This window comes from Mobula birostris, chromosome 19 (genome assembly GCF_030028105.1).
Source record: "Mobula birostris isolate sMobBir1 chromosome 19, sMobBir1.hap1, whole genome shotgun sequence".
Classification (NCBI taxonomy): Eukaryota; Metazoa; Chordata; class Chondrichthyes; order Myliobatiformes; family Myliobatidae; genus Mobula; species Mobula birostris.
In genome coordinates, this window is record NC_092388.1 from 32,090,610 (window position 1) to 32,112,413 (window position 21,804).

The following is a 21,804-nucleotide window of genomic DNA, read 5'->3' on the forward strand; positions in this document are numbered from 1 at the left end:
CGTTCTCGATATTCATTCTGTGTTCTCATGATAACTGCTAGTTCCTCCATTTTATTTGCCAGCAATTTTACATTCTCCATAATGATAGACGGGAGATATGGCTTATATCTCCATCTCTTGTTGCACCGTTTTTTACCCGATCTTCAGCCTCGGTATCTCCATCTCAGCTCATCTGGAATATCGAGCTTCTGGGCAAACAAAGGCTGCTTCCCAGATGCTAGTAGCTTGTATGTACAATATTGCATCCACTACTGTAGTCAAAGCACTCGATGGAATAAAGTATCCCAAGAGCCAGAAGGATGCCGAAAATGTTCTAAAACAGATTAATGTCCATTGTTACTTTGCAGTGTTGCTAGCCTGTACTAAAAAAAACAAAAGAAACATGCGAAATAGTGCTAAGATAAATACACAGAGCTACTGTAACATGCTGCCACCTTTCATGGTGCACACAGACAGCTTTATAATAACTTTTAAAAAGCAGTTGAACAGGTACATATATATAGTCAAAACACAAGTAAATGAGACTAGCTTGGATGGGCAGGCTGGGTGGTAGAAACCACTTGGGCTGAAGGGCCTATTAATTGCTGTAGGATTCTGTGACTTTCAATTTTCCCTCTGTATTTTCTTGCAATTTTCTTTTGAAAAAAACTATGGAATTTGTTTCAATCATTTTTATTATTCATTCTGTGTGCAGACGGTGTACCTTTTCTCTCTATTACAATAATCACATTCTCATCCATGTTAATGTGCTTCTTACAGCTGCAAAAGGATGGATGGGTTCAGAGCTTGTCATGGCAGAAGTTGTTACAGTTGTGTCTGGGGGACTGTTCACCTAATCTAGCAATTAAAGTCTCCCAGGGAGGTGCACCAATGGGAACGCAATTGGATGTTGTCTGGGACTACAAATACCTGGGAACTCACCTGGACAATAAACTGGACTGGACTAAAAATACAGAGGCACTGTACAAGAAGGGACACAGCAGGCTGTACTTCCTGAGGAGGCTCCGGTCATTCAACATCTGCAGTACTATGCTGCAGATGTCCTATAGCTCAGTGGTGGCTAGCATCCTGTTCTACGCTGTAGTCTGCTGGGGCAGCAGGGTGAGAGCAGCTGACGCCAAGATCGATAAGCTCGTCGGGAAGGCTGGTTCTGTTCTGGGGGTGGAACTGGATTCCCTGCTGGTTGTGTCTGAGAGGAGGATGCTGCAGAAGCTACGGAGCATTATGGACAATCCATCTCAGTGACATACTGGGCAAACAGAGGATCACTTTAAATAACAGATTGATTCCACCAAGGTGCACCACTTTTCTCCCTGTGACAATAAGACCCTACAACACCTACTTAAGTATACAAGTATATGGTTACATTACACAAACGTATTTGCACTATAACTTTTTAATATGCATTTTGTATTTTTCGTACCTCAATGCTTACATTTTGTATATTAAAGTATATATTTCTGACCGAGCAACCCTGCAACAGTAATTTCCTTCAGGATAAATAAAATTTTGTCTTACTTAGCCCCAACATGTACATTCTGATGGTGCTGCCAGACCTTGTTCCCCAGAACATAGTCATGTACCGATAATGACAATGCCCACATCTGCCCTCTGGCTGAAGCCCTCTGAAAAATCGTCTTGGTTTCACCAAGAATATCTTTCAGAGATTAGTGATCAAGTGTAAAATTCAGGCCATTCATCTTTTAATGTAATTTTATTACTCTGTCAATGATAGTTACTGTAATTCTGTGAGCATTGTCTGGTTGAAGAGATCTTGACGCAAAATCAATCAAATTCTTATCTCCATTCTCCACATGATATGATAAAGCATACATAACACCATCACGAGAATAAAGCTACAGACTATAACTTGCGATAATCATTTGCCAGCAAAAATGTGATTAACTAAGTATTTAGTTGCTATCCTTGTTCATTAGCCACCAGCCAGAAGTCACAGAGCTTCACCAGCGCCACCTTAAACCAGAAGGCAGCCCCATTTTAAACTAGAAAGTAGCCTCTCCCTCATGTAGTCAGTTAATTTCTTCCTGTTGGGTATTACTGAATGTGTGTTAACCCTCCTTCCTGAAAGCGTTGCAAAGGACTAGAATGTTCTAGGAAATGCAGGCAACAGTCCGAAACCTGTTGGCTGAGCTCAGCCATGAATCAGATGGCCTACAGAGAGCGTTTCACCTCGACCAGTCTAGGAAATATTTTGTTTACCAAGGAGGTTATCATTACAATATGTCACTGGAGTATAAGAGATGACTGTATAGATGTGCATAAAATCATGAGGGGGATAGATGGGGTCAATGCACTGATCCTTTACCCAGGATTGGGCAACTAGGTTTAAAGTGAGAGTGATAAGTTGTAATATGAACTTGAGGGGTAACTTTTTCTTCCCCCTGAGAGGTGGGCAGTGTACGCAATGAGCTTCCAGAGGAAGTGGGGGAGGCAGGCACATCAACAACATTTAAAATGTACTTGAACAGGTGTATGGATAGGAAAGGTTTATAGGGATACAGGCCAAACACTGACAAATGGGAGTAGCCCAGGTGGGAATCTTGGTCAGCATGGACAAGTTAAGCTGATTCTCTATTCCCTAGAGCCATTTTCTAACGTGATCACTGATGACACGTCATAGCAGATCTGTGCTGCATATAGGCTCTGCTGTTTGATATTATTTCAAAGTAGACCCAACAAAGCTTCAGAAGTCCTCTGTGGGTGTATCAGGCTGACCCTGGAAGCACTGTTTGAAGTACATACCGTTCTGGAAATCACCAGTGAAACGCAAATTCCCCGTGGAGACTGGTTGCTGCAGGCATCTCCCTAATTATCAGCATTTTTATGCTCTGCTTATTTAGAAAGGCTTTTAAAAATCGTCTCATTTCCCCATTCTCCTTTCATTCTGCAATGCTATATTTTGTAACATCCTGTTGTTTTTTCACGTCTGTTGCGATCAATATTACCACGTATGATGAGAACTTCACACAAGCAAGGAATTGCATTGCACTCTGGTGTATATGTCAGTAAGCTAATCTGAATCTCACCCCTCCACCTGATGCAATTAAGGCCCATAGCCCGGCATCACAGTTTAAAGACAAAGCAGCTGTGCTCTTAATCTTTGTGATTCTCAGTCAAAGACACTTGAGCCTCCATCCTTCATGGGAGAAGTCCTTCCAGTCCCCCTTTCATGCCTGCATCCTCATGCTCATTGCTCCCCAAATGGTTTAACCAATAATAAAAGATTCTCTTTCATTTTACTGGATGTGTATATTGCTGCTGTCCCTAATTGTCCTTGAGAAAGTGATGGCATGACACCTTTTATGAAATTCAGACTCACAAATACCTGTGAAGAGTTCTGTGTGTAAAGTGAGAGGCGGTTATGAAGAATTGTGGATTTAAAGAATGCAGGAATAGAGCATCCAGAGGAGTCAGGGTGGTATCAGAGTGTCTGACTTTCTTTTCTTCTTGCTGAAGTCAGAGTACTTACATTTCCATGTTCGCTCTGTCACTTCCTTGATGAAACAAAGAGAATGTGTAAGACACAGGCTTTTACAAAGCAAGTAAGTCAAAACATAAATGTGTCACAACACCCTTGCCTGTCTCCTTAGTATTTTGAAAGCCATCTCTTCTAAAGTACTCAAAAACGTTCAGTGCTGTTAAACCAGAAAGATGTCCCACATTAGCAAAGTCAGACAAAAGCTGATATACAGTATTTGGAAGAGGTTCTGGCTAAAGGGAAGGGTGAGATGGTGGAGAGATTTAAAAATGAGGAAAATAATTTTATAATCAAAATATTGATTAAAAACAGGGATGATGGGTGAATAGGACATAATTTGGATAAGTGATTTCTGGTTAATGGAGTGTGGATTGAGAAGACAGCTGGGGATAATTGTTAAGCTAATAAAAGAATGGAGAAGGCTTTCAACAGTAAATCAGCAAAGTCAAAGGAAAAATGAGTAATATTATGGAGATGTAAGTAAGCATTCTGGGTGGTGGAGAGGACATGGAGTTGAAATCTCTTCCTTGGGTTAAACAAGGTGCCAATATTTTGATCAGCCCACTTAACAGAGTTTGTAGTGTCAAATTATTCATTTAGAATGAGTTACAGTCCATCCAAGACGGCTCGTGAGTCAAGCAGCAGACTCAGGAACCTGCTGTAAGTTCTGCTGTATGGTGTAGAGTCTGATGGCTATACACTTGCCACTTTACAGATGTTCCTTGAAAAGGATTCGATTCTTTTATTAACCAGATGTTGTACGGTCATGTAGATCCAGTATCCCGGCGGCAATTATCCTGCATTCACTTTCCTACTGGTTTTTTTTCCTCACATAAATATATTATCTGAACTATCAAATCAATAATGTCAGCAACTGATTCTTTCTTGACAGTCACAGATTGCAATTTACCATTGCTGTTCTGTCACTGATTGTTTATAGTCTGATTGGTTGAGTCTTCTGAAGGGAGGGCACAAAAGGCTCAAGTTATGGTTAAATAGAGAAGCCATCTTATGATACGGCTGTGGAGAAACTTGTATATTGATATCTAGTTCATGGAGATGAGTTATAAGGCCCAGTGAGGGTATGCGAATGTTAGCCAGCTGAAGAACATGGTTATATCACTAAAGTAATACTTTAAAGTAAATTAGAAGATATTCTGGAATGAGGGAGAAGTAAGATCTAAGATCATCCATTGGTAATCCAAACACCATTGGCAGGCAATACAAACTCCTTTATGTTGTGGAAATATATCTGTAACCCTGACTTCTTCATGAATTTCTAAGTTTTGTAAAATGTAATGTGAACAAGATGGAGTCTAAGAAGTCCCAAGGTACTTTGCTGGTTTGCATGGGAAAACTGACAAGTGTGTTTGCGTTATCTGGGAGCAAACTATTTTCTTTGATGACGGGTATTTTTTTAAGGTTAGAGGGGATGTTTTGACAACAGGGGGCAGCAGGATGGAGCTTATAAAGAGCAAATATGAGAATGAGATAAGGAAGAAGATAACAGAGGAATGGAGCGTTATGGAATGAAGCAACCTAATCACTGGTCTTTGTGGGAAAAAATATAAAAATACTTGAAGCAGAAGATCAGAGCTATATTTTCAGACAAAACTTGGCTGGAAGTATACTTCCCCTTGCATATAAAGTAATAAAATACATTAATAATGTGATCCACTCTGAATTTGTTGTAAGTTGTTTCTGTATATTATAAGACTTAGTTGAATGGTACATGACAGATTTTGAAGGTTCCACCGAGATTTGCTTCTCTGAGAGCAGCAGTGACATGGGAAATTCCGAGGACAGAACTGCCTAGGGAAAGCTTGTCAGGAAGCAGCAGCCGCTGAAGGACAAATGAGGTTTTTACACTTGGCAGTTCGACTTTGGTTTCAGCCCTATACACTGCGATCAATGCTATGGCCTTGAGTGGATCAGTTTCTCTTATCATGATTCCAATGCATCTGGCGTGCTGACAGAAACTTTGAGTAAGGAAGGAGGTCAACCTAGATCTGGGATGTGTGAAAGAGATGTGCACAATTGTATTGGATACTTGTTAGTGTTGGGGACACATACAGGTTGACCTAGCGTCTGGGATGCATGTATACATACAGTGGATGTTTTTTTTTCATGTTGGGGGACACCTATACAGCTCGATCTAGCACCGGGGGTGCGTAAATTTTTTCTGAGTATGAGGAAGGAAATTAGTAAGCTATTCAATAACAAAAGAGTGTCAGAGAAACTGGGTGCTAGAACTAAATGCTGAAGTTTATTAAACCCTACGGGACACTGGTAAGTTGTTGGAATATTGGTAAATGTAAATAGAGCAAAATAATGATAAAGTAAAAAATGGGGCAGGGTGTGTCGTTCCATGATCCTGAACGAGAAATCAGCACATCAAAAGAAAAAGTAACACTGGAAATAATACAAAGTGTTTAAAGCAGATACAACCTTTTGCACAGAGAGGAATAATATCTACTTTTGGATCTGAAAGAGGGGAAGAAGATGAATATGGAAATATGGATTGGACTGATGTAGCAGATAAAGTGACCCACCCTAACCCAGTACTGTCAGAGAGAGAAGTGCCAGGGCAGGAAATCAAAACCAAAATATAACATACACTACCCCTTATTGGGTACAGCAGCTGAGGGATATTGTTAAGGATATCAGGACATACATGCCTGAAGATGACTAGAGATTTGTTCCAAGTAATTAGTTACCAAAGAGCAATACACCGTCTAGGTGATAAAAGAGAAAAGAAAATTGATTATAATGTGCTTGCAGCTGAACATACATTCTGCCTTGCCAGAAGCACAGCGACATGCTCCTGGAATAAATGAAGAATTAAAGAATGCGATACTGATTGTTATGGGTAATAACAATGGGGACAAAATAGATGATTTACATAAATGTTACCAGAGAAAAGGAGAACTCTCCACTGCATTTGGATCCCATTTGTGGATGGTGTTCCCAGGGGTATATGCCCACCAATATTAGGTCAAGATCATTTAGAGTTGAACCCCATAAATAGATGCTTAAGAACACTAGTGTCTCATAGTACCGATGAATTTAGAAGGTGTTGGAACTGTTTGATCCCGCTGACCCTACGTACTTAGGAAAATGGTTAGAGCATGGAAGAAGGAGCTGCAGGAGCTAGATTTGAACTTTAGGAATATTCCGGAGGCAGCTAAAGGGGCTTCCCTTGGAAAAAATACATGGGATATCGTGTGGGGAAATCCAGGTCAGGGGAGAAGCCAGCAGAGAGCTTATAGAAGGGAAGTAACACAGCACTGAAACCTAATCAGAGAAGTTATTGCAAGCTCAAATCTGTTGTTTCATCTGTGGTAATGGGAGTCATCATTCTTGAAAATGTAGAGCAAATGTGGAAAATGTAGAGTTAATGTAAAATAAATCCAAAAATAAAATTTGATTTGAGTTACAGAAGGATCAGAATATGTTGAAAGATTGACCATAAGACCATAAGGCATAGGAGCAGAATTAGGCCATTTGGCCCATCGAATTTGCTCTGCCATTCAATCATGGCTAATCCTTTTTTTCTCTCCTCCTCGACCCCATTTCCCAGCCTTTGATGCCATGTCCAATCAAGATCCTATCAATCTCTGCCTTAAGTACACCCAATGACCTAGCTGCCACAGCTGCATGAGGCAACAAATTCCACAAATTCACAAATTCCACTCTGGCTAAAGAAATTTCTCTGCATCCCTGTTTTGAATGAACACACCTCTATCCTGAGGCTGTGCCCTCTTGTCCTATACTCTCCCACCATGGGAAACATCCTTTCAACATCTACTCAGTCTAGGCCTTCCAACATTCGAAAGGCTTCCATGAGATCCCTTTCATCCTTCTAGATTCCAGTGAGTATAGATCCAGAGCCATCAAATGTTCCTCGTATAATAACCCTTTCATTCCTGGAATCATCCTGGTGAATCTCCTCCAGACCCTCTTCAATGCCAGCACATCTTTTCTAAAATGAGGGGCCCAAAACTGTTCACTATACTCAGGGTGAGGCCTCACCAGTGCCTTATCAAATCTGAGCATTACATCCCTGCTCTTGTATTCTGGACCTCTTGAAATGAATGCTAACATTGCATTTGCTTTCCTCACCACTGACTCAGTCTGCAGTTAACTTTTAGGGTGTTCTGCACAAGGTCTCCCAAGTCCCCTTTCATCTCAGGTTTTTGGATTTTCTCTGTTTGGAAATTAGCCTGCACATTTATTTATTCCACCAAAGTGCATGACCATGCATTTTCCAACATTGTATTTCATTTGCCACTCTCTTGCCCAATCTCCTAATCTGTTTAAGTCCTTCTCCAGCCTTTCTGTTTCCTCAACACTACTTGCCTCTCCACCAATCTTTGTATCATCTGCAAACTTGGCAACAAAGCCATCTATTCTATCATCTAAATCATTGATATACAGCATAAAAAGAAGCAGTCCCAACACTGACCCCTGCGGAACACCACTAGTCACTGGCAGCCAATCAGAAAAGGATCCTTTTATTCCCACTCTCGGACTCCTACCAATCAGCCAATACTCTAACCATGCTAGTAACTTTCCTGTAATACCATGGACTCTTAACTTGGTAAGCAGCCTCATGTGAGGCACCTTGTCAAAGGCCTTCTGAAAATCCAAATATACAACATCCGCTACATCCCCTGTATCTATCCTAGCTGTAATCTCGTCAAAGAAATCCAACACGTTTGCAGGCAAGACTTTCCCTGAAGGAAACCATGCTGATTTTGTCCTATCTTGTCCTGTGGCACCAAGTACCATCACCTCATCCTTAACAATTGATTCTAACATCTTCCCAACCACTGAGGTCAGGCTAACTGGTCTATATTTTCCTTTCTTCTGCTTTCCTCATTTCGTAAAGAGTGGAGTACCATTTGCAATTTTCCAGCCCTCTGGCACCATGCCAGAGTCCAATAATTTTTGAAAGATCATTGCTAATACCGCCACAATCTCTAACACTACCTCTTTCAGAACCCTAGGGTGCAGTTCATCTGGTCTAGGTGGCTTAAGTACCTTTAGGTCTTTCAGCTTTTTGAGCACCTTCTCCCTTGTAATAGTAACCGCATCCACTTTTCTTCCTTCACACACTACAACATCTGGCACACTGCTAGTCTCTTCCACAGTTTGGTTAGCGTATGGGGATTTTGTGCTTTAAACTTGTTGAATGTTGTACTATGCATGAAGAAATACTTACAACATTTCTTTGCTTTAGAGTTTTAGACTGACATATTTCCTCAAAGCTGTTGAATTGTAAGTGAATGTTCTGGTAATGGTTTAACCCTTAGGAACAAGAGAATTTCTAAAATGGTTTGAAGTGTGAATGATTTTGCATATGAAGTGTAGCCACAGCTGAGTTCCTCTTAGTGAGAGAAAATATATCTCTGTGTGTGCCTATTTGAGAGAGAGAGAGAGAGAGAGAGAGAGAGAGAGAGAGAGAGAAAGAGAGCAAGAGAGTGCAAGTGCTGTTTTACGAGACTGGTGCAACTTCTTAAAGGCACAATTTGTTAATATGTGCCATCTCCACCCAACAGTTTTTCCTCTTTTCCTTGGTCCTTCAAAACAATGTGTAAAAGCCTTTCACAATGGGTATTTTAAATTGTGAAGTTAATTCAAGGAAGAATAGTGCAAGTTTTTTGTTTTGTCTTGTCTTTTTTTTGGAGGGGGTTGTGTTTCTTTTTTCATGGAATTTATTTTAGAAAAACTCAGGTCATTTACTGGCCAGGTGTAATCTGAATTGAGATAGAAATTTGTGCATCTGTATTCCAGACATGAGAGGCTCACGTTTCGGAGGGAAATGAGCATTTGGGGGAAATTCCTCACTGGAAGATAATTAAATTGGGAATTTGAAATTAACAAATTTGGAAAGATTCGAATATCTTTGAAAGCAATTCTAAAAGTTGCTTTCCGAATAAGACTGTTTTCTTTTATAGAATATAAAAGATGTTGCCTGAGACCTTCGACATATTCATTTTGAGTTTTAGATTCCTTAAAAAAGTTTTGATGCAATCAGTGTATTGCCATGTAAATTGCAAATGGAAGAAGGTAAGAAGTTTCCCCAGGGGGCTGCTACTCTAATACAGCACGTGGATGACTTCCTGTCAACCTTGCCAAGCAAGGAGTTCTGTGAGCAAGACCCCTCTTTGTTTTACATAAACTAGCTAAGAAGGGTCATAAAGTAGCAAAGCAGGAACTACAGTTTGTACAGCCAGAAGTTACTTGTATCCCAGGATACAAGGTCATTTATTAAGATTTGGATCAAAGCAATAGTTTAAGTCCCACAAACAACTACTGATAGGGAAATGAAGCATTTCCTGGGGATGACTGCGTATGGTAGACTGTGGATTTTAGATTATGCTGCTATTGTTAGCTCCCTAAAGAAAGTATCTCTTCCCAGTCAACCAGATCCGTTATACCCTAGAAGGTGATGAAGCATTTGAACATATAAAAGAAGCAATTATATCTGCCTGGGTTTTGGGCCTCCCAGACTATGGTAAGAAGCTTCATCTTTTCATCATGATGAATAGTTTGTTCACATTGTTTTGATTCAGGATCACAGGGAAAGACAAAGGCTGATTATTTGTTTTGGAGCTTAGGCTCAATAACTAGAGGTTTATCGGATTGTCTTCCAGCCTCTTGCCTTGCTGATTCACTGTGCCACATGCCACTTTACCCCCGTGAGACAAACTAAGTATGAAATCGAGTTATTAATAAGCCTGAATCTTACAAAAATACTCGCTGTGCAACTTTTATGACCACCCTTCTCCCCATGGATGAAGACAGAAATCCACACACTACTGCAAAACTGTTACACAAGAAGTAATGATACTTCATGTGGACCTTACTGATACTCCTATTGTTAATGCCAATTTAATCTTCTTTGATGGTCCGGCTTTATGAAATGATGTGGGAAAAGCTGGGCTGTAAACAGCCCGATAGACTCACTGTGGCCCCAGGTAAATTGATACAGTGGATTGCCTGATATCTTTACAAGTTCACAGAGGCAGGCGAGAGGGAATTATTAATTAAATAAAGCAAACTTGGTATGCCCCTGGAGTATCTCAAATTGTAGAACAAATCTGCAGACAATGTATGAGATGTGAGATGTACCTTACGAAATCCAGGAAAACTGGTTTATACCCTACCGTCAGATTGTCCTTTGTGAACACTTACGGATAGACTTTATTGATCTGTCTTAATGTAAATGGTATGTCATTATTGATGTGTTCTCACGATGGTTTAAAGCATTTCCTTGAAGAAAGAATGAATCAGTTACAGTAGTGAAATGTTTGCTAAAGAAAATAATCCTGTGATTTGGGATTCCCTGGAAAACTATCTAGTGACAATGGTAGCTATTTCACTGATAAAGGAATTAAAGAAGTACACAAAGCCTGCCAGCTGAATCAGCATTTTGATTCTCAGTCAGAGGGCCTAGTGGAAAAGATGAATGGAACAATTTAGGATTAAATTTAGCAAAATGAGTGAGGAAGCTGGATTAAAGTGGAAACAGCTGCTGCCTTTGGTTCTGAAGGATATTCGAGCCACTGCTAATAGAATGATTCATTTGCCTCGACATGAAATCATAATGGGACGGCCCTTGCACAAGCCATATGATGCGCCAATGGGAGTTAAGCAGATGGATGTACGTAACCTGGATGAGAGTATTCTGAATTATTGTTTTGCCCTGATTACCAGATTACCAGATATCATCAACAGGTAAAGGAAGCCCAGACGCTAAGTGCCATGACACCGAGGCCGGAGATTATGTGGAAGCGCAGACATTTAATAAGAAAGATCTGTTTGGAACCTCAATTTGAAGGACCATTCCAGATATTGCTGGTTACTAATACAACCACTAAATTAAAAAAAAATCCATCGTAGATTAATGCTTCTCACTGTAAGAAGATGTTTAACAATGTGAAAAAACTACGTAAAATCACTGCAAATCCTCATGATAGGGGTTGAATTAGCCTATGTCTTTTCTCTGTCAGATGCAATTGCTTTCTTACCAATGACTTGCAAATGTGCAAACAGGACAGATGTCCTAAGTTGCTCCGTTTGAATGGATATCCAGGCACATGGAAGTGGGTGTGTTTTTTTTACCAGTGCCCTTTAATGGAACAGAGATGAACTGTTACTTAAATTAGTCCAAGTCCCCGACCGTGGATATGCTGGTACAATGATACTGGGATTCAGAAACAAAAACCCCTTCCTCCACTTATTGGAACAGCCGGAATGTCATTGGGGGAAGATCCGGACATAAATTTGCTTTAGAGGATGTTATATATTTCTGTAAGCCAATTCAAATCCAGAGTAAGAGGACTTAGTGTTGTCCCTGGGGAAGGTAACATTTGTCTATGGAACTGGTAAAGCATCACAGGAACTGATTAACATGACATCACCTTTGGAAAAGTTATCAAGTAAGACTGCATATGCTCATGATCAAACCCAACAAGCAATATCTAAATTGTTGGCAAAATTGGCGGTGGTCTGTACAGCTGCACTGAAAAACTGGATGGCTTTGGACCTCGTTTCATCCAAAAAAGGAGGCATGTGTGAACTGATTGGGCAAGAACGTTGCATTTACATGCCAGATGAATCTGAAGACATAACTCACTTTGCAGATCATATCCAAGCGGCTATTGAAAAGATTAAAAAAAGTGGGAGATTAGTTTTTTGATGACAACACTCCAGGGAGAGGATGGTGGGTAACTATCCTGCATTATGGTATAACCTTTGATATAATCAGTAGAGCTACTAGGACTTGATGTTTCAATCCCTATGGTAAGTCGGCACTCTCGATGTTGGCAGTGGGCTTGAAGTGGTGACAAGGAGGGAGGGTAGGTACGTCATCAGGGTCATCAGGTGGGCACCCTCCTTCTTTAACATTTCATTGATAAGCCCACGACGACTCCAGAGGGCTCAGCAGTGCTACCTGGCATCCCAGATACACTCCCCCGCCTCAGTTCCATACCCTCCCATCTTCATCTTGCAGCCCAGTTGTTTTCTTTCCTTTTAATCCAAACCCAATTGCTGCTTTCTATTCTTTTGCGATTTATGAAAGAGGAGAATGGGTACCTGTTGATCCAGACTAGGAAAAGGGAATTTTGTTTAACTATAGTTCTAAGACTGCATCATTATTTGAATATTCAAAATCATTCTGATTACTGTACTCGTAACTTAACAATTATGCTTTGATGATTATTGTGTTGCCATGAAATGACAAAAAAGAATGGAATGTAGAAATACATCTGTAACCCTGAATTCTTTATGAATTTGTAACTTTTGTAAAATGTAATGTGAACAAGATGAAGTCTAATAAATCCCAAGGTAATTTGCTGGTTTGCATGGGAAAACTTACAAATGTGTTTGTGTTATCTGGGAGCAAGCTATTTTCTTTGATGACAGGCAATTTGTTTTATGGCTGGAGGGGATGTTTTGATAACAAAGAGAAACAGTATGGAGCTTCCAAAGATCAAATGTGAGAACGAGATAAGGGTGAAGATAATAGAGGAGTGCAATGTTATGAAATGGAGTAACCTAATCACTGGTCTTTGTGTAGAAAAAAAGTATAATAGCACTTGAAACAGACGATCAGAGCTATATTTACAGATGAAACTTGACTGGAAGTATACTTCCCCTTGCAAATAAAATAACAAGATACATTAATAATGCGATCCACTCTGAATTTGTTGTAGTTGGTTTCTGTATATTAGAGACATAGCTGAATAGTATATGACAACACAAACAAGTTAATTCAGCATTGCCTGTTGTCTACTATTTATCTACTATCAAATGATTATGCTTCATTTTACCCTGGAAAAGAGAGCGAATTGTGTTGGTGAGTAAAATGAAATTTGCTTGCATGACATATAGTGTGCAACCGTTGTTTAATATGACTGGAACCTTGCGTGAATATTCAATGTGTAATCATATGATGAACTATGAATTTTAAATAGGATCTAGTTGACAGGGATTTTGTGATTGATGGCACTGTGGGGTTTTGAATAATGTCAGGATCAGGTTTAATATCACTGGCATTTGTCATGAAATTTGTTGCTTAGCAGCAGCAGTATATAACAATACATAATATTTTTTGAACTATAAAATATATGTATAAAAAATTTAGAAAGTAGTTCCAAAAGAGAGCAACAAGTTAATCAGGTTCATGGGTTCCTTGCCCATTCAGAAATCTGATGGGTGAGGAGATAAAGCTGTTCCAAAGCATTCAGTGTGTGTCTTCAGACTCCTGTACCACCTCCTCGATGGCAGCAATGAGAAGAGTACATGTTATGGGTGGAAATGAAATTAATGAAGAATGCCAGCTTCTGGAGACATTGTCTTTTGGAGGTGTCCTACATGTGCCAGGTGCATCGAAGTGCAACACCTTAGAGACCATGTTAGGGAACTGGAGCTATAGCTTGATGACTTTCTGCTTGTTAGAGAAAGTGAAGCACTGGTAGACAGGAGCTACAGGGAGTTAGTCACCCCTAGGCTACAAGAGACAGATAGATGGGTGACTGTCAGGAGAGGGAAGGGAGAATGTCAGATAGTGGAGAGCACCCCTGTGGCTGAACCCCCTCAACAATAAATACTCCATTATGAATACTGTTGTGCTGGCGCGTGGCCAAGTGGTTAAGACGTTCGTCTAGTGATCTGAAGGTCACTAGTTCGAGCCTCAGCTGAGTCAGCGTGTTGTGTCCTTGAGCAAGGCACTTAACCACACATTGTTCTGTGATGACACTGGTGCCAAGCTGTATGGGTCCTAATGCCCTTCCCTTGGACAACATTGGTGGTGTGGAGAGGGGAGACTTGCAGCATGGGTAACTGCCGGTCTTCCATACAACCTTGCCCAGGCCTGTGCCCTGAAAACCTTCCAAGGTGCAAATCCATGGTCTCACGAGACTAACGGATGCCTATTATTATTATGTGGGGGGGGGGCAGCCCTCCCTCTGGCACTGAGTCCAGCCCTGTGGCTCAAAAGGGTAGGGAACTGAAGAAATGGCAGCAATAATAGGGGACTCTATAGTCAGGGGGACAGATAGGCGATTCTGTAGACGCAAAAAGGAAACACAGATGGTAGATTGCCTCCCAGGTGCCAGGGTCCGAGATGTTTCTGAATGCACCACAATATCCTAAAAAGCTGCAATTGTAATGGAGGACTTCAACATGCAAGGGAATGGGAAAATCAAGTTGGTATCAGATCGCAAGAGAAGTCATTTGTTGAATGCCTCTGAGATGACTTTTTAGAGAAGCTTGTGCTTGAGCCTACTTGGGGAAAGGCTGTCTTAGATTGGGTGTTGTATATTAACCCAGATTTTATTAGAGAGCTTAATGAAAGAGAACCCTTAGGAGACAGTGTTCATAATACGATTAAATTCATACTGCAATTTGAGAGGGGGAAGCATAAGTCACATGTATCAGTATCGCAATGGAATAAATTTAATTACTAAGGCATGAGAGAGGAGCTTGCCCAGGTGGATTGGAGAAGGATACTGGCAGGGATGATGGCAGAGCAGAGATTGCTGAAGTTTCTGGGAATAGATCACAAGACACAGGATAGTTATGTCCCACAGAGGAAGAAGTTCTCAAGTGGCAGGGGTAGGCAACCGTGGCTGTCAAAGGAAGTTAAGGTCTACATAAAAGCCAAGGAAAGGGCATATAAGGTAGCAAAAGTGGCTGGGAAGTTGGATGTTTGGGAAGCTTTTAAAATCCAAAAAAGGCAACAAAAAAACAATAAGAAGGGAAAAGATGAAATATGAGGGCAGACTAGCCAATAACATAAAACAGGATACCAAATGTTCTTCAGTTATATAAAGAGTAAAAGGGAGGTGAGAGTTGATGTTGAACTCCTGGAAATTATACTGGTGGGGTAGTAATGGGGGATAAAGAAATGGCAGGTGAACTTAATGCATACTTTGCATCTGTGGAAGAAACTAGCCATATGCCAGAGGTCTGTGAGTATCAAGGGAGCAGGAGTAGGTGCCTTTGGTATTACAAAGGAAAAAGTGCTAGGTAAACTCAAAGGCCTTAAAATGGATATGTCATTTGGACCAGATGGCCTATATACTAAAGTCCTGAGAGAGGTTGCTGAAGAGATAACGGATACATTGGTCATGATCTTTCAAGAATCACTTGATTCTGGTACAGTCCTGGAGGACAGAAAAATTGTAAATGTCACTACACTCTTTAAGAAGGGAAGAAGGCAAAAGAAAGAAAATTATAGTCCACTTAGCCTAAACTCAGTGCTTGGGAGAGTGTTGGATTCTATTAGTAAGGATGAGGTTTCAGGTACTTGGAGACTAATGATAAAATAAGTCAAAGTCAGCATGGTTTCTGTCAAGGGAAATCTTATCTGACAAATCTGTTGAGTTCTTTGAGGAAGTAACAAGCAGGGTGGACAAGGGAGAGGTAGTGGATATTATTTACTTGGATTTTCAGGAGGCATTTGATAAGGTGCCACACATGAGGATGCTTAACAAGATAAAATCCAATGGCTTTACAGGAAAGACACTGGTATGGATAGGGGAATGGCTGCTAGGCAGGAGGCAGCGAGTGGGAAGAAAAGGGGCTTTTTCGAGTTGACTGCTGGTGACTAGCTGTGTTCCTCAGGGGTCAGTATTGGGACGGCTAATTTTCACATTTTTTGTCAGTGATTTGGATAATGGAATTGATGGCTTTGTGGCAAAGTTTGCAGATGATACAAGGATAGGTGGATGGGTAGGAGGTGCTAAGGAAGCAATACGATTGCAGCAGGCCTTAGACAAATTGGAAGAATGGGCAAAAAATGGCAGACAGAATACAGGAAAATGTATGATAATGCATTTTGGTAAAAGGAACAATAGTGCAGACTATTATCTAAATAGGGAAAAGGTTCAAACATCAGAGGTGCAGAGGGACTTAGGAGTCCTCGTGCAAGACTCCCAGAAGGTTAATTTACAGGTTGAGTCTGGGGTAAAGAAGGCAAATGCAATGTTGGCATTTATTTCAAGGGGAAATAGAATATAAAAGCAGGGAGATAATGCTGAGACTTTATAAGACACAAGTCAGTTTGTACTTAAAGAATTGTCAACAGTTTTGGGCCCCATATTGCAGAAAGGATATGTTGTCATTGGAGAGAGTCCAGAGAATGTTCATGAGGATGATTCCAGGAATGAAGGAGTTAACATATTAGGAGCTTTCGGCAGCTTTTGGTCTGTACTCACTGGAATTTAGAAGAATGCCTGGGGATCTCATGGAAACCTACTGAATGTTGAAAGGACTAGATAGTGTGGATGTGAAGAGGATGTTTCCTATGATTTCTGTATCCAGAACTAGAGGGCACAACCTCAGAATTGAGGGGTGACCCTTTAGACAGAGGTAAGGTGGAATTTTTTTAGCCAGAGAGTGATGAATCTGTAGAATGCTCTGCCACACACTGCGGTGGAGGCCAAGGCAGAAGTTGATTGTTCCCTGATCATTCAGGGCATCAAAGGATATGATGAGGATGTGGGTGTATGGGGTTGAGTGGAATCTGGGATTAGCCATGATGGAATGGCAGAGAAGACTCGATGGGCTGAATGGCCTAATTCTACTCCTATATCATATGGTCTTATGCCACCAGGTTGGAGGCGACCCAGGCGGAATATGAGGGATCGCTCCTCCATCCTGAGGGTCCCCTCATCAGGGCACAGGAGGAGGTCAGGGGCCAACATGTCAGAATGGGACTTGGAATTAAACTGTTCTGCCACCAAGAAGTTCCACTTTTGGAGAATGGAACAGAGGTGCTCAGAGAAGCAGTCTCCCAATTTACAAGGGGTTTCACCAACGTAGAAAAATCTGCATGGGGAGGTGGGTATTGGTATTGTCCGGGTGATCCAAAGCTCAGTGAGGAGGCAATGAGGTTGCATCTGCTGTAGAACTATAGTGGTGATGGGCAAATTGCAGTGGGTCCAGTCGGCAAGAGTTGATTCAGGCCATGACTAACCTCTCAAAGCACTTCCTCACAGTAGATGTGAGTGCCACTGGCCGATAGTTGTTGAGGCAGCTCATCCTGCTATTTCCAGGCACTGGTATAATTGTTGCACTTTCGAAGTTGAGGCTTATGCACCTTTGCACTATTGGATAAAGTCAGCATGGATTTGTGAAAGGAAAATCATGTCTGACGAATTTCATAAAATCTTTTGAGGATGTAACTAGTAGAGTGGATAGGGGAGAACCAGTGGATGTGGTATATTTGGATTTCCAAAAGGTTTTTGACAAGGTCCCACACAGGAGATTAGTGTGCAGACTTAAAGCACACGGTATTGGGGGTAAGGTATTGATGTGGATAGAGAATTGGAAGCAAAGAGTGGGAATAAACGGGACCTTTTCAGAATGGCAGGCAGTGACCAGTGGGGTACCGCAAGGCTCAGTGCTGGGGCCCCAGTTGTTTACAATATATATTAATGACTTAGACGAGGGAATTAAATGCAGCTTCTCCAAGTTTGCAGATGACATAAAGCTGGGCGGCAGTGTAGCTGTAAGGAGGATGCTAAGAGGATGCAGGGTGACTTGGATAGGTTAAGTGAGTGGGCAAATTCATGGCAGAAGGAATTTAATGTGGATAAATGTGAGGTTATCCACTTTGGTGGCAAGAACAGGAAAACAGATTATTATCTGAATGGTGGCCGATTAGGAAAAGGGGAGGTTCAACGAGACCTGGGTGTCATTATACACCAGTCATTGAAAGTGGGCATGCAGGTACAGCAGACTGTGAAAAAGGCGGATGGTATGCTGGCATTCATAGCAAGAGGATTCGAGTACAGGAGCAGGGAATTACTACTACAGTTGTACAAGGCCTTGGTGACACCACACCTAGGGTATTGTGTGCAGTTTTGGTCCCCTAATCTGAGGAAAGACATTCTTGCCACAGACGGAATACAAAGAAGGTTCACCAGATTGATTCCTGGGATGGCAGGACTTTCATATGATGAAAGACTGGATCAACTAGGCTTATACTCTCTGGAATTTAGAAGATTGAGGGGGGATCTTATTGAAGCGCATAAAATTCTAAAGGGATTGGACAGGCTAGATGCAGGAAGATTGTTCCCGATGTTGGGGAAGTCCAGAACGAGGGGTCACAGTTTGAGGATAAAGGCCTTTTAGGACCGAGATGAGGAAAAACTTCTTCACACAGAGAGTGGTGAATCTATGGAATTCTCTGCCACAGGAAACAGTTGATGCCAGTTCATTGGCTATATTTAAGAGGGAGTTAGATATGGCCCTTGTGGCTAAAGGGATCAGGGGGTATAGAGAGACAGCAGGTACAGGGTTCTGAGTTGGATGATCAGCCATGATCATACTGAATGGCGGTGCAGGCTCGAAGGGCTGAATGGCCTACTCCTGTACCTATTTTCTATGTTTCAATGTTTCTATGAAGCAGGTGAGAACTTCCTACTGCAATAGTAAGAGATTGAAGATGTCCTTGAACACCGATTGGTTGGCACAGGTTTTCAATGCCCTATCAGGTAGATCATTGCGGCCTGACGTCCTGTGAGGGTTCACCCTCTTGAAAGATACTCTGATGTCGACTATTGAGGCAAAGATCACAGGGTCACCAGATGCTGCAGAGATTAGCACAGGTGTAGTTTTATTTTCCCTTTCAAAGCGTGCATAAAAGACGTAGAGCTTATCTGGGAGTGAAGCATCACAGCCATTCATGATGTTAGATCTTGTAGAAAGTAATGGCCTACAAATCCTGGTAGAGTATTTGGTTCCATCTCTACTTCAAATGGATTTGTTTTTATTTTTGTCCCTAAAATTGTCTCCATGGGTCATACTGTACCTGGACTAGTTCTGGATCACCAGTCTTGAATGTCACAGATAAAGGTAATGGTAACTTTGGTGGAATTATTATGCTTACCTTGACAATACCATGCAATCACTAATTTTTTCCACCATCACCTCTAGATCCTAGGATTGTGCCCTTGAATTTACTACCGTGGATAACTTGTTCCATTTTCCTTAGAGAGCTTATATTAGACCTCTGTGGATACTACACATTTCTCCACTTCCCTCTCTCCTGTACCAAGACCTCCAGTTCATCACTGGGAAATCTTAGAGCCTGATCTCCTCAATGTTCTGTCACTCCTTTACTGACTAAGAATAATTTCTATATCCTTTTTTCTTCAGCACCCTCACTTCAAGAGATGTAGAGAGGTTTCTAATATTTCAGGATAGTTTAAATGCTGCAAGCCACTGGCAATCTTAACTCACTGAATGTACTCAAAGCCATGTACGTGAGGAGAAACATAAAGTTTATATGCTGTTTCTGCAACAATACTTTATAAATCCATGACTTCTCTCCCAAACAAGGTCAAGAATAACAAGAGTATGAACCATGACCTTTTTCCACTGGCATATCATTCTATTGTTCAAAGTTCAAGTTCAAAATAAATGTATTAATAAAGTATATACAGTATCTGTTACCTTATAGTGCAGTAAATGTCTGGTCAAGATGGCATCAAAGAATAACGAAGCCAATCTCTTCAATTATTTCACTTTCTCTATGCCTTCTGCTTGTTCTTTTTGCCTTGATTGTGTTTTGAAGACTGTAGGAGCCTGTGATGTACAGTTTGGAGTTTGACTGAGTGATCTGCCACTCTGCTGTCCCCAGAGAGGACTGCAAGCACGGGCTGCCTCAGGCAGAAGACCAGAGACAGAACATGGGGTATGTTCGACTCCATTTAGAAGTATCGAGGAAGATTGAAGCATCAAGGCAAATGAGGAGCAGTCAGCCATCTCTCTCCATGGAGGCAATGGCAGTTGGTAGCCGGGTCAGCGGCGTTCTGGAGGCCGCAGGTCAGCAGAGTGGCGGTCACTCTTCGTAGAAGGACTAAGTTCGAGTGGCCACTCTCCTTGATTCTGGCCGGAGGATGCTTCTAAAATTCTAAGGTTTATGTGATTGTTGGACTGTAGTTTACATTGCTCTCCTTCAGTTTTCTGCATTTTCACGCTTGTTGTCGATTGCTGGGTTGGGGTTTCAGGTGGACGATGTGTTGGTTTTTGCGCAAGGGAGGATTTGGGGATTTGGGGTCTGACGTTCTTGTTGGTTGTTCTGTGTCGGAGCGAGGGTTGGGAGGTTGGTGTTGTTGACGCTGTTTTTTGTGCGAGGGGAGAGGGTGGGGGTTTGGGGTTTGTGAGTTTTGTTTCTTTTTCCTTTTTGTGTGGGAAGTGGCAGGGGGTTGCTTTCAATGAATCCCATGCTTATTTCTGTATTTCATGGCTATCTGGAGAAGAAGAATATCGGAGTTGTAACGTTCATGCATACTTTGATAATAAAATGAACCTTTGAACCTTTGAACCTTTGACAGTGCCCTGGGATTCATTTTCTTGCAGCATTTATAGTAGAGTAAAGAAATACAATAGAATCAAAACTACATAGAAAGACTGACAAACAACCAATGGACAAAAGACAGACTGTGCAAGTACAAAACCAAAGATGGGGAACTCTCAAAAGATGGGGGTAGGCAAAGTAAATGTGGATAGCACTTCTAACTGGTGTGAAGATGAGACATGGAATGGTGGAATCAGTGTCAAATAAGTAGAGAGGGAGATCAACATGAGATTTTGTGACGTGAGTTTCTGAAAGTGCGCCGTACACAAGGCAGATAGTGGAAGATATAGTCAGCTGTGGGGTTGAATGGAGGAAATGAAAGGAAGAGGGTGCTGAATAACACAGAAGACATTAAGACCCATGATCAATTATTTGTTCGTAACCATACAGGATGCCTGTTTTTGAAAGGTAAGTTATAGAGCTGTACACCAAGGATCAAAAACTTTTAGTCATGTATTCCTGGCGCACACCTGGAAGAGTGGAAATTACTAAACTCTATCAGATCAACAGAATCGAATGTACTGCATGTTTGGGCGTGTGTGGAAATAATTCACCATGCTGTTTGATGAGGTGATTTTGGTTGCAGTGCCCAAACCAACATATGGAATATATATCTGTAGCAGTGCTAATCTGATGTAGGAAAAAAAATGTCCTTTTGTGTTGTCTTTCCAGGGCATCCATTAAATCGCTGAGAAATATTCAGCGGAAGTTGTAGCCATGCTGATAGGTTTAATGTAAAACATGTAAATTCATAACTTAACCATTGAGTAGGAAAAGGCAGAGGTCCATACTAGAATGCTATTGTTCCAAGTAGTAATTAATATTTTCAATGGTCACCCAGCTAAGTTAAGTAAGAGCTTTAGGTTCAAGATGTGACTGGCAGATTATTATAACACCTTTCTCATTCTAGAGAAATAAAGCA

General features: G+C 41.2%; 1 protein-coding gene across 1 annotated transcript in view; it reads left to right on the forward strand.

The window, feature by feature from the left end:
• LOC140212338 (C-C chemokine receptor type 4-like) overlaps positions 1-21,804 on the forward strand; it is a 35,609-nt gene that overhangs the window by 12,035 nt on the left and 1,770 nt on the right. The window lies entirely within an intron of this gene.